Source organism: Cetorhinus maximus, chromosome 26, assembly GCF_964194155.1.
Source record: "Cetorhinus maximus chromosome 26, sCetMax3.hap1.1, whole genome shotgun sequence".
Lineage (NCBI taxonomy): Eukaryota > Metazoa > Chordata > Chondrichthyes > Lamniformes > Cetorhinidae > Cetorhinus > Cetorhinus maximus.
Window position 1 is genome coordinate 18794809 of NC_135904.1, and position 14713 is coordinate 18809521.

A 14713-nucleotide genomic window follows, 5' to 3' on the forward strand; every position below is an offset into this window, starting at 1 on the left:
TGTGATCCCGGGCTATTCTATAGCTAGGCCCCACTGAGTTGTGGTCTCTGTGCTGGTGGAAGGTGTGGGTGAGCACTGTGACGGGATTTCCAGATTCCTCTTCAGAAGTTTCTTCCCAGCTTGATTAGAGGCCCTGGGTCGTGGACTCCATCGGCTGTTTGGCAGATGTGCCTGCAAAAGCAAGGAGAGATAATTAATGCATGGCAGTGGCTTGTGAAACAGGACACTTCACTTACAGCATGGTTGTCTGATGGATGTTGCACTGCTGGATCCTCACTTGGTAGAGCACTGCCGACCTCCCCATCAGCACAGGAACAGTTCGGATCTTCACCAGCCAGCTGGATGACTGTTTTCAAAACCTGTGAGGACCTTGATTTCAGGCTTCCCGCCACCAGTCTGTGACCTCCCTCTTGTTGTTTGCCAGCTTGTCCTGCATGAATAGAGATAGGGAAAGTGTAAGCAGGACATTTGCCAAGCCAGATGATAAGAATGCCTGGCCTATGTGGGTGTTGAGTGGTTCGATAGACGGGTTGAGGACAATGATGGTGAGTGTGAGAGAATGAATGGTGATGTGCCTTGAACCAACAGAGAGTGAGGGTCCTGAGATTGTGTGATGGGTTTGTGAGTGTGTGAGTTGAGAGTGATGTGAAGAGCGACTTACACTGGCGGAACAGAGGAGATCATTCATCCTCTTGTGGCACTGGGTTGCTGTCGTCTTTTGAAGGGCATTGGCGCTGACCACCACTGCCACCACCTCCCAAGCCAGCTTAATGTTGTTGCTGTCCATCCTGCAGCCAGAGCAGTGGTAGAGGACATCCCGGCAGGCCTCCACGACATCCAAAAGGTGCTCGAGGGAAACGTCGTTGAACCTGGTCTTCTTCAGTTTCAGGGCCATGTCTCCCATGCAGCAGTGGTGGTCTGGAAGCACTGAGATGTGTGCTTGTGGCTGGACTTTAGATATGGCACCTGGCATGAAGCAGGGGTGGGATGATGGAGGTCAGGTGAATGAGAGCCCGCTCACTATGGAAATGGTATGTTTCCCAGGAGTGCCTAAATAATGTGGAGGGTTTGGAACAATACAGTGTGAAAACCCACCATTGCGGCCAGTGGGTAAAGCGTCATTTTACCTGCTCACTACCGTAGCTAGTGCAAATCTGGGACGATTCCACCCTATGTTTTTAAACTTAAATAAGTGCAATTATGAGGGCATGAAAGCAGAGCTGGCTAAAGTGAATTGGCAAATTAGGTTAAGGCATAGGTCAACAAGATGCAGCAGAAAACATTAAGGAGATATTTCAGAATACATAGAATAGATACATTCCAATGAGTAAGAAAAGGTCTAAGGAACAGGCACAGTATCTGTTGTTAACTAGAAAGGTTAAAGATAGTATCAAAGAAAAGGTATATAATTGTGCAAATATAGGTGAAAGGCCAGAAGATTGGACAGAATATGAGAAACAGTGAAGGATGACAAAAAGATTAATAAGGAGGGGAAAAATTAGTACAAGAGAAAGCTAGCCAGAAATATAAAAACAGTAAGAGCTTCTATAAATATATAAAGAAATGAGTAAACAAAGTGAGCGTTGGTCCTATAAAAAGTGAGTCTGGAGAATTGGTAATGGGGAAAACAAGGAAATGGCAGATGAATTGAACAGGTTCACTAGGCTGATACCGGGATGGCAGGACTGTCGTATGAGAGATTGGTTCGACTGGGCCTGTATTCACTAGAGTTTAGAAGAATGAGAGGGGATCTGATTGAAACGTATAAAATTCTAACAGGGCTAGACAGACTAGATGCAGGGAGGATGTTTCCCTTGTTTGTGGAGTCTAGAACCAGGGGCCACAGTCTCAGGATACAGAGCAGGCTATTTAGGACTGATGAGGAAAAATTTCTTCACTGAGGGTGGTCAACCTGTGGAATTCTGTACTACAGAAGGCTGAGGAGGCTGGGTCACTGATCATATTCAAGAAAGAAATTGATAATTTTTTTAGACATTAGGGGCATCAAGGGGTATGGAGAGAAAGCGGGAATATGGCTTTGAGATAGAGGATCAGCCATGGTCATATTGAATGGTGGAGCAGGCTCGAAGGGCCAAATGCCCTACTCCTGCTCCTAGTTTCTATATTTCTAGGTATTTTGTATCAGTCTTCACTATAGAGGATACAAGCAACATCCCAGAAGCAGCTATAAATCTGGAAATGGAAGGGAGGGAGGCACTCAGGAAAATTACAATCACCAAAGAAGTGGTACTAAGTAAATTGTTGGAGCTGCAGGCTGACAAGTGCCCGGGTCCTGATGAACTTCATCCTAGGATCTTAAAAGAAGTGGCAAGTGAGATAGTTGATGCATTGGTTTTAATTTTCCGAAACTCCCTAGATTCAGGAAAAGCTTCATTAGAATGAAAGATAGCAAAAGTAACTCCATTATTAAAAAAGGGAGGGAGACAGAAAGTGGGAAACTACAGGTCAGATGGTTAACATTTGTCATAGTGAAAATGTTAGAAGCTATTATTAAAGAAGCTATAGCAGGGCACTTGGATAAGTTCAAGGTAATTAGGCAGAGTCAACATGGTTTTGTAAAAGGGAAATCATGTTTAACCAACTTATTGGAGTTCTTTCAGGAAGTAACATGTGCTGTGGATAAAGGGGAACTGGTGGATGTACTGTACTTAGATTTCCAGAAGGCATTTGATAAAGTGACACATCAAAAGTTATTGCTGAAAGTAAAAGCTCATGGTATTGGGGTAACATATTAGCATGAATAGAAAATTGGCTGGCTAACAGGAAGCACAGAGTAGACATAAATGGATCTTTTTCAGGTTGACAAGATGTAATGGGTGGTGTGCCACAGGGATCAGTGCTGGGACCTCAACTGTTTACAATTTATATAATGACTTGGATGATGGGATGGTTGCCAAATTTGCTGATGACACAAAGATAGGTAGGAAAGTAATTTGTGAAGAGGACATAAGGAGGCTACAAAAAAGATATAATTAGGTTAAGTGAGTGGGCAAAGATCTGGCAAATGTAGTATAATGTGGGCAAATGTGAAATTGTCCATTTTGGCAGGAAGAATAAAAGAGGCATATTATCTAAATGGTGAGAGTTTTCAGAGCTCACAGATGCAGAGGGATCTGGGTGTCTCAGTGTATGAATCGCAAAAGGCTAGTATGCAGGTACAGCAAGAAATTAGGAAAGCTAATAGAATGTTATCATTTATTGTGAGGGGAATTGAATACAAAAGTGGAGAGGTTATGCTTCAGTTATACAGAGCACTAGTGAGATCACATCTGGAGTACTGTGTACAGTATTGGTCACCTTACCTAAGGAAGGATGTAAATGCGTTGGAAGCAGTTCAGAGAAGGTTTACCAGATTAATACCTGGAATGGGAAAGGAAATGTTGGACAGGCCAGGCTTGTATCCGCTGGAGTTTAAAAGAGTAAAAGGTGACTTTTTTGAAATGTATAAGATCCTGGGGGGATTTGACAGGGTGGATGTGGAGAGGATGTTTCCTCTTGTGGGAGAACCTAGAACTAGGGGTCACTGTTTAAAAATAAGGGGTCGCCCATTTAAAACTGAGATGAGGCGAATTTTTTCTCTTGAGGGTCATGAGTCTTTGGAACTCCCCTTCTAAAAAGGTGGTTGAAGCAGGACCTTTGAATATTTTTAAGGCAGAGGTGGATAGATTCTTGGTAAGCAAGGGGGTGATAGGTTATCGGGGGAAGGCAAGATGCAGATTTGAGGTTACTATCAGATCAGCCATGATCTTATTAAATGGCGGAGCAGGCTCGAGGGCCAAATGGCTTCCTTGTTGTTTGTTCGTATCAGCTGGGGGAGTACCAATGAAATTTATCTCTTATAGTGTAATTATGGATCTGAACCTGAGACCATCTGATTAGAAAAATGTCAGTGTTCCTACTGGCAAGTGTATCTCTTATTTCATTATACTATAAACGTGGTATTCCCCTGGCACTCTAAAATGGTATGTAGAAATATTAGTACCATATGCCTCATCTTGTTTCATGCCACTTCAGTAGTAGCTTTGTAACTCATTAATATTTTTTTTTCTGAAAAGCTGCAAAACCCTAAAATTGTATACTTAGCATTTTCAGGTCACAAGTATTTCACTTTGTGTGATAGTAGAAGTAGCATATTGCAGATCCTGCAGCCAGCTGCAGCAAGACTGAATTTTCAGATTTCGTGCTAAGGAAAGCTTAGCGTGACTTGGCGCTGTGGCAAAACGTTCATTCGGACAATATTTATATCAGGTAACTTGAAAGTTCATGCTCCTGTGTTTGGCTTTATTTCTGGTGCTTTATTTTGATCCAGATGTGAGCTGCATCATCTAGTACAAGGTCTAATTTCACCAATAATTCCAAGTGCTAGGCATCATGCCAACAGTTCTGCTACATGTTTGCATTTGATAGGTGTAGCATTACACTGAAAACCTTTATCGTTGTCTTCTATTTAAAGGAAAAATACTATGTAAATTAAACCTATGGCAGACGTCTATAGACTTTAAAAATGCATATTCAGCCTACAGAAGTAATATATGACCCACTTGGGGTGGGAGGGGAGGATTGAAAAACCCACACTTGAGCAAAAGGGGAGGAATTAATCCTTTATGTGTATATTTATTCTTCATAAAAATGATCTTATTTCATCATTGGGGAGTGATTGAGCACAAACAGCTATTTCAAATAGGCTCTGACAATGAATCAAGGAATTTACAAACTGACATATAGTATACAACTGTGAGAGTCCACCAGACACAAAGGCAAGAGTGGCATTATAACCTTTAAAATAATTCTCAGTAAATCTTCATAAATCCTGATATCTGCACAAGTACTGTACTGGCAGATTTAGTAGATATAAACCCAAGAATTTTATTAGAATACTCCATTTGAAAATATGCTGAGTTCCCAACAGCTCAATTAATTAAATTATGTATTATGCAAAATAACTGTAGCATTTGTACATTTTCCGGATTGTGTTGGAAGACGATTTTAATGACCAGAATGGGTATCCACAAGGGATCAGTTGGACAATTGTATAAGGAAATCTTTCCTCCAGCACATTGCATATTGTTTTTGGAAAAAAGAAATTATAGTTCCACTGTTCTATATTTTTTCATGCAAATCTGAACGTCACAAATTTAACACTGCAAGGCAATTAATATTGAAATAATTGTGGTGGGAAGGTTCATGTTGGTAAAATCAATACTCATGGTCAACAGTAGCTTATATCAGCAACTGGATTGGGCAAGATGCTGTCATAGGAAAGTTGTGTTTTTTGCTTACCATTGACATCAATCACAACACAATTGGTTGCATAATGTGAGAAAAGAAAGCAAAGGTTCAACAGCTGCTTTGTATTGCAACTGTTCACAACATGTTAGCTGCTGATGTAGCAACTATTAGATTAGGTAAATTTGCCTCTAAAGCACACTATCTTGAGGGAAACACTATCCCTATTTAGCACTTAAGTAACAAAGGGCTAGATTAAGTATAATCCTCTATGCTGTCTCACACTACTATATGTAGCGCAACTAAAGATGTGTTATTTTTGTCCACAAAAAGGGAACTGTTTTAAATGCAGATAATGTTCTCCACGTGGTATGCCCTAGAAATTGAATGGGCAGCAACAGACATTAGGGATGCCAATTTCCATATATTCACCTAAGGGCACCATGGAAAGATTTTATGTTGTAAAAGCAGCAGACAGGCACTTCCAATACAAGAATTAACCTTTCAGCCTAGCGTCTGAATGCAAATTTAGAAAATAACTCCCAGATATACTTACTTGGACAATTGGCTGTAAGGACTGTTTACCAGAAATAATCTTGGAAGCTGTTTAACAGGTGGTAAATGCATTTATATCTATAGGCGCCTAAAACTTATGCTGCAGTACTTCAATACATTGGCTTTGAAAGCATGCTATGGGATACAAATATATAAACCAAGTCTGTAGTTCTATACTGGCTAGGTTCCAAATTATACTAAAAGTACAATCCAAGGAATTGTTCCTAATCATCCAATTCTGTATGATAAGATTCACATCAAGTAGCATTCTTCCATATTTGCTCAAAATACTATTATTTTTATTATTTTTATGAAATAATATTGGTGAACTATTCTGTTCAATACAAGAAGCCCCATCTTAAATTAACATGTAAAATTGACTGCAAGAACCTTCCCCATGGGACTCTGATGCATGGAGCTTCACAATTTGGCATCCACACAAGCACAATTTCACAGCTGCTTGCCATAAGATCATAAGAAATATGAGCAGGAGAAGGCCATTCAGGCCATCACACCTGTTCTGCCATTCAATAAGATTATGACTGACCTAATTGTGGCCTTAACTCCACTTTCCTGGCTCACACCCATAACCCTTAACTCCATTGTCAATCAAAAATCTAACTTAGCCTTGAATATATTCAATGACCCAGGATCCACGGCTCTCTGTAGAAGAGAATTGCAAAGTCTAATGATCCTCAGAGAAGAAATTCCTCCTTATCTCCATCTTAAATGGGAGGCCCCTTATTTTGAAACTCTGCTCCCTAGTTTTAGATTACCCCACGAGAGGAAACAGCTTCCCAGGATCTACTCTGTCAAGCTCCTTCACAGTCTTATATGTTTCAGTATGATCACCTCTCGTTTTTCTAAACTCTAATAAGTACAGGTTGAAATGTTCAACCTTTCCTCCTAAGACAACCCCTTCATCCCTGGAATCAGCCTCGTGAGCTTACCCTGAACTGCTTCCAATGCAAGTATATCACTCCTTAAATAAGGAGGCCAAAATTGAACACAGTACTCCAGGTGCAGTCTCATCAATGCCCTGTACAGCTGTAGCAAGACTTCCCTACTTTTCCCTACCATCATGTAATCTCCTCAGAGGAAGGATTCTATCAGATAGGTTAGAAACAACCTCCTTTTCCAGAAGCCATGTTGAGTGTCTCTGATGACACTGTCCCTATCCAAGAGATCACAGAGAGCATCCCTTACAATCCCTTTTTGAAAATGTGTGCCACATAAGCAACTTTCCAATCAAAGGGAATGATTCCAGACTCCAGTGAGCTATTAAAGTAAGGACAAAGGTCTTACAAATCACCAGTTCCAGTTCCTTAATCACCCTTGATTGGATGCCATCCAGACTCACAGCCCGATCTAATTTAAGATGCTTTATTCTATTAAAGATATCTTTCTGTTTTATTACAATATTCCCATTTTCCTTTTTACAGCTTGTCATGCACATCTGTACTTTCTTTTGAGTTGCCTTCTTTTAGTCTGTAGAAATATTTTTGTTACAGCTTGCACATTTCTGCTCAACCATTTTAGTTTAGTTTTGCCATGTGCATTTTTAGTAACCTTTGGAACAAACATGTGTTCATTTTGCTTGAGAATGATTTTAAAAACTACATATTTTCCTATCTAATTAGGTTGTCTAATTAACTTCTTCCAAGTCTTAAGCCAATTTATTCAAATTAGACCTGCTGAAGTAATCAACCAACATTATATGTTGATAGCCTTTACTTGGTTAATAAGATTAAATCTCCTGCCATTTTGCTCACAGCTACCCAGGTGTTCCCCTATAAGGGGTTGCGATAAAGATATAGGGTCAATACTAACAACTAGGTCAAAAATTTGAGAACCCCTGGTCATTTCACTAACATGTTGGGTTAAAGATCAATCGTTGTGTATTCATAAATGTTTCAGCTAATGTATCTACCATACTTGATGGAGTACCATCAGCCCATTTTATTCAAGGTAATTTGAAATCCTGTATAATACAAACATGGTCTGATCCAGATGCTATAACAATTTCTGACCCAAAAGATTGTTGTCCTGGAGGTGTATAAGCAATACTAATATTTAAATCAAGGCCACCAGCTTGAATTAATTGTGCCCACATAGATTTTTTACCATTGACAATATCATCTCTTACCAGAACAATTAGGTTAACTTCAATAAATAGGGCAATGCCTCTTTTCTTCTGTCACTTATAACTTTTGAGTTGGCATTCTACTCAATAATCTGTATCAAGCCACATTTCTGAAATACATATGGGCCAGGATTTTACGGCCCCGCCACGGCATGTCTCCCCCCGGCAGATGTGGTGAGCCACTTAAATCTCCATTCAGTTTAGTGGGACTGTAATATCCCACCAGGCTGGAGGGGCTGTAAAATCCTAGCCATGATGTCTGAATTCTCTCAAGGGGCATAGGATTGAAGTTCCACTATTTTAAAGGTCAATCTATTAATTGAGTTCAAATTATTTTTTCTTTTCATCCTTGTCCCCTGGCTACAAAATGGTGCATGATTCATAAAGATTATCAGCCAAGAAGATTCAGACACAAAATTGTCAATTCTAACTTCAAACTCAACGAGTTTAAATATTTGCTAATGGATGCCTCAAAATTGCCAGATAACTTCGGAGGCCATTTAAGATTAAGATGGAGGTTATCTCTCCTAAAAACCTGACATTTTTTCTTAGAAAATACTCCAGTTATCTATGAAGTTATCTTAAAACAAATGCTAAGGTTAATCTTGAAATAACTTCCCATTGCTTGCAGTAGCCTTGAGATTCACACCCTCCTCATTTATCCGATACATTGATCAGGTCTTTGTACTTCTTCTGTAAAATGATCAAATTCCTATCCATGATATCACTTGCACCGATTTGAAATGCAACAACTTCCAGCTTTCTCACATTTTGTAAGGTTGTCCACTCTGTCCTGGAGATCTTTTACCTTTGCATTTGGAACTACATGGGACAATATATTACCTTTACATTGCATCCCAACCATGTGTCAAACATTGGAGTCTCCGATGGCAAGAGCACACTGCCTTAGCTGACTGTCAATCTTAGCACTGACCTTCTTCCCACTTATCCTAATCTTTTTCTGAGTTAGTTCCTATTTTTTTGGAGGTAATTGGATTAAGGCGCTGGGTGTGGTTTCTTCAGATCTAGCTGCTTCAGGCAGGCAGTTGCTGGTGTCAAATCTGTCGTCCAGTTCTTTAATGTTGTCAATCTGTTGGCTGAGCAGATGGGTTTAAAAAAAAAGCCAATTACCTAATTTGTGCCTCATACTTATCCATATTCTGGTTAAAGGAAGTAATTGAATTCTCTGAAATATCTTCAAACCTTAAAGTGTGCATGCAACACACATTACACTGAAGTCGGTCTACTTCAGGTTCTTAGGGATAGCCATTGTGAAGCTAGTAATGCTCTTGTCAAAAGATAAGAACCACAAAAAGAGAGAGAATAAAACAAATTAATGTTGTTTGACAAATTTGATTGAATTTTTTGAGGAGGTAACCAGGAGTGTTGATGAGGGCAAATGCATTTGACATGGTCTACATGGACTTTAGCAAGGCTTTTGATAAGGTCCCTCATGGTGGACTGGTAAAGAAAGTAAGAGCCCATGGGATCCAAGGCCAAGTGGCAAGTTGGATCCAAAATCGGCTGAGAGGCAGGAAGCAGAGGGTGATGGTAAAGGGATGGTTCTGTGACTGGAAGTCTGTTTCCAGTGGGGGTTCCGCAGGACTCAGTGCTGGGGCCCTTGCTGTTTATGGTGTACATAAATGATTTGGACTTAAATGTATGGGGTATGATCAAGAAGTATGCGGATGACACAAAAATTGGCAGGGTGGTAAATAGTGAGTAGGATAGCCATAAACTGCAGGAGGATATCAATGGACTGGTCAGGTAGGTAGAGCAGTGGCAAATGGAATTCAACCTGGAGAAGTATGAGGTAATGCACTTGGGGAGAGCTAGCAAGGCAAGGGATTACACCATGAATGGTAGGACCCTGGAAAATACTGAAGAGGAACCTTGGTGTGCAAATCCATAGATCCCTGAAGGTAGCAGGGCAGCTAGAAAAGGTGTAAAAAGGCACATTGGATACTTGCCTTAATTAGCTGAGGTGTAGAATACAAGAGCAGGGAGGTTATGCTGGAACTGTATAAAACGCTGGTCAGGCCACAACTGGAGTACTGCATGCAGTTTTGGTCACTACATTATAGGAAGGATGTAATTGCACTGGAGAGGGTGCAGGGGAGATTTACTGGGATGCTGCCTGGGTTGGAGGGTCTGAGCTATAAGGAAAGATTGGATAGGCTGGGGTTGTTTTACTTGGAGCAGCAAAGGTTGAGAGGGGACCTGATAGAGGTGTATAAGATTATGAGGGGCGTAGATAGGGTGGATACGAAGGCACTTTTTCCATTAGTAGAGGGGCCAATAAACAGGGGGCATAGATTTAAGGTAAGAGGTAGAAGGTTAAGAAGGGAGCTGAGGAGAATTTTTTTCATCCAGAGGGTGGTGGGAATCTGGAACTCACTGCCTGAAAGGGTGGTTGAATCGGAAACTCTCGTAACATTTAAGAAGTATTTAGATATTCGCTTGCGTTGTCATAACCTCCAGGGCTATGGATCAGGCACTGAAAAATTGGATTAGTGAGGTCAGGTCTTTGTTGACTGGCACAGACATGATGGCCAAATGGTCTCCTTCTGTGCTGTAAATATCTGAGTCTATGGGCAGAATTCTGCACTTGGAGTGCGAGATCAGCAGGGGTGGTCTGGAAGCTGACCGCCACCCGCGATTGGCAGCACACCGCAATTTTACGCGGGTGGGCTAATTAAGGCCCGCCCAGCGTAAGACGCGGATGCGGAATGAGCGCAAAGGGGCGGGCAGGGGTGGGTGGTTAATGTTCACCGAGTCCAACGGCGACCCGGTGGCCAACTCAAATGCGGCCTTGGCAGCCCTTGGAAGGCTACCACCAAAGGACGCAGAAGCCGTGATGGAGAGCGTTGTGGGTGGACACGGCAGGCAGGAGGGCAGGTCGGTGGGGCAGTTGGCCCCGCGTTTCTCAGATGAGTGCCTTGCTGCCCTTCTGGAGGAGGTGGCAGCGCGGAGAGAAACCCTTGTCCCCAGGGACGGGAAGAGGAGGCCCCTCCACCTCACCAAAAAGGCCTGGGAGGAGGTGACATCCAGGGTCAGCAGCCATGATGTGGTGAGGCGCACATGGGTGCAGTGCCGGAAGCGCTTCAATGATCTCCTGCGTTCGGGAAGGGTGAGTACCATGTTGGCATGGGTCACTTTGCAGAGCAGTTATGAGCAGCCCATCCTCCCCCCACCCCCGGACCTCAGAGGTGTTAGTGCGAGAGTGCCAAATGTCAATGAGGCAGCATCTGGGCAAGGGGGTGACCCCTGGCTGCTTGGACTGAGTGCGTTGCGGCTCCAGAGTCACGAATCAGCTGAGCCCTGTGAGATCTTCCTCAGGTGGGGTTGGCAAGCTGCAACGGCACTGCAGGTAGAGAGTGGACTAATCAATGCTCCTCTATCCTTTCAGGAGAAAACATCCCATAACAATGCGGAGAGGTCGTGAACTGGCAGGGGACTGCCACACCTACTAATCCTCACTCATTATGAGCAGGAGGCCCTAGAGCTGGAGAGGCGCCATGCGCCTGAGTTTGGGGTGGCACAGGGAGGTAAGAGTGCAGTGCACTGAGGTGAGAATGTCGGTAATTGCAACCATTCCACTGTAGTCTCTATATTGATGTGAGCCTCAAACCTGGAATCCCCATTGATAATGGAAAGACGGGGGCACCCTGATGCATATTTGTCTTATGAGAGTGCCAGGCATGCACAGTAACTGTATGACAACTTCAACTAATGATATGTCCTTATTCTTCCTTTTAGGCTCAGCACCAGCCCTTCGGGATGAGGAGCCTGAAGGCCCATCCCTGACCCCAGAGGACCACACTGATTCAGAACACACCTGCGTCACACCCGCTCACAAGCAGGCACCAGCGCAGATACCAGTGCCTCGGTGGGCATTAGATCGCCGGCTACTATCTCGTTGCACATTGGTGAGCGCACTTCACACTCGCTTGTGGCGCAGGGAGAGTCAGAGAGTGCCCAGAGATCCGGCAGTTGGAAGATAGCTGGGGACAATGCTCAGTCAATGGCTGAGATGTGCCTCTGGAATCGCCCATGAGGCAGCAGATGCTGGACATCCAGCAGAGTATGCGAGAGGATCTGGTGGAGATACATGAGGGAATGCGTGCCATGATCTCCGTTGTGGAGGAGTCCTTGCGGAGCTTGAGCACTGCATTGACCCTCATGGCCGAGCGCAATGCATCCTCCATGGAGACAGTGGCGACTCTCATGGAGAGTCTCCTCCAGGAACTGAATCGGGTTCCTGGGGATGAGCTCGGACCTGCGAGCACTCATGCCGGCAATGACCTCAGGTGGTCAATGTCAGTGTGGGAGATGGACTGGGCACCCAGTATCCCAGCTAAGTGCTCGTCCATCAATGGTGAGCAGGGAGGTCCAGAGCGACTTCACATTGGCACACGAGCTGCCTGTCATCTCTGCGGGCTCCTCTCAGGGCACTCCGGATGAGGGCAGCAGCTCTTCCACCCCTCTGCCAGTGACTGTGGCCACCGATGAGGCTGCAGCAACTGGGGAGATGCCAGCCGTGCCACTGGCCGCTCCTTCCTAGGCGGGGCCAACAGAGGCTCCACAGGCCAAAGTCATCGAGGCCAACAGGACTGCAGAATGGGCAAGCTGTACCCAATGCTGGTGCCAGTGAAGGGGGAGCACCTGGACATAGCACCCGCAAGCAAAAACTTAAAGCACCTTAATTACAACATGGCCTGATCACGGGTGTTATTTGTTTCCCCCATTTTTCTGTTCAGTGATTATTGGTGTGATGGAAAACACCTGTCAATGTTAATTTGTAGAATGTTTGCCAGGCACCAATTAATTAAATTTGTTTTTGTGCAACTTGCCTCTGGATGCTTCATTTGTTCTGCAGGTGCAGAGTAAGCCATGATGCCATGACAGACATGCTTCTCCTTACACTATGTGCCATTACAGTAAAGTTTATGTTGTTGGTCTTGTCAGGGATCGAGTATGGAGCCTGCAGCCCTAGCATGTGTTGGTGGTTCTTATTTGGTAAGTTAGCTGAAGGAGCATTGGATCAAAGCATCCTGGGTGTTCCTGCCTCTCTGGAGGTTGCCCAGGTCAGCGTCTATGCCCTCAGCGTTCTCCTGACTGTGCTCGTCCTCGGTCTCACTACTGGACTCACCGTCTGTTACCTGCACAGCTGCGTCAAGATCTTCTTCCTCCACTGCACTCCCCCTTTCCAGTGCCAGATTGTGGAGAGTGTAGCTTGCAACCACTATCAGTAACACATGATCTGGAGGGTGTTGGAGTGCGCCCCCTGAACAATCCAGGTATTGGAAGCGCATCTAAGGTTCTCTCTACCGCTACCCTTGTGGAGGCTTGTCTCCTGTTGCACTGCTGCTCGGCCTCTGTTCTTGGATGGCAGAGAGGCGTCATGAGCCACCTTTTGAGGGGACAGCCCTTGTCACCCAGCAGTCATCCATCCAGCCGGGCTGGAGCACTGAAGAGCCTCGGCACCTGAGTGTAATTCAGGATGTAAGCTGCCAGGGTACCTTGCACAGACTTGCAGAATCTGCATCCTGTGGTCACACACTATCTGCACGTTCATGGAGTGGAATCCCTTCCTGCTGACGAAGGCACCCGGCTCACCCGCTGGTGCCTTGATGGCCACATGTGTGCAATCGATTGCGCCCTGGACGTGGGGAACCCAGCAATCGCTGCAAAGCCTCTGGCTCGCTCTGCCTGGCTGGTCTCGTCCATCCGGGGGCCTGGAAAACAACACTGAGTCCTGAACTGAAGCCTCTTCTTTCTGTCAATGCAGCTCTGAAGCGAAATGAAGATGTCCTGTTCACACAAGCAGCAAGTTATATCCTAAACTACCAACTACTCACATTTGCAAGCCCACTGACCCCTCTTTTATCCTGCCCATGGATGAGGTTTTTGAAATTGTGGCTTGCCCGCCTGTCCATTGGGCAGAACAGCCTGCGATGGCCTGAAAATTTCACGGGCTACATAAAGTCTGAGACGATTAGTGTCTCAAGGGCCTTAACTGGCCATTTAATTAATGGCGGGTGTGCCTTCGTCTTCATTGTGTGCCTGTCTACCGAAATATCGCGAGTGTGCGCGTTGACGTTGGCACACTCGGCCGACATCAACACGCTTTATTTCATGCTCGGGTGTGTTGGGCACAAATATATGTGTGCGAAAGAGAGCTGCCTGTTACTCCTTCCAGTCCACATTCCCTCATCTCAATTCCCATTGTAGGAGACCTTCCTGCTTTGCTCAAGTAATGCTCCACTCAACGAGTCCTTTTGTTACTGTCCTGGACCAATAAGCAAACAAGTTATAGTTTCAATGTTACACTGTGCTTGTTTTATTCTTAGTATGAGTATCTTTCCTGGATTTCCAGATATTGTTGATAAATCTGGTCTTACAGGAATTAGCCAGAGGCTACAACTACAGCCTTGGTTCCTGCTACAGAAATAGAAGATGAACCACACACTGCACATCTCAGACAATAACTCAGCCTCCACTTATTACAAAACAGTGGCCTGTTCAATACTGCCTTGCCTGAATTAAACTTATTGGAATACATACGAACCTACAAATTAGGATCAGAAGTAGGCCACTCGGCCCACCGATCCCCCACTGATCCTGCTCCGTCTTTCAATAAGATCATGGCTGACCTGACATGGTCTCACCAATGCCCTGTATAACTGAAGTGTAGTCACCCTACTTTTATATTCAATTCCCCATGCAATAAATGATAACATTCTATTAGCTTTCCTAATTACTTGC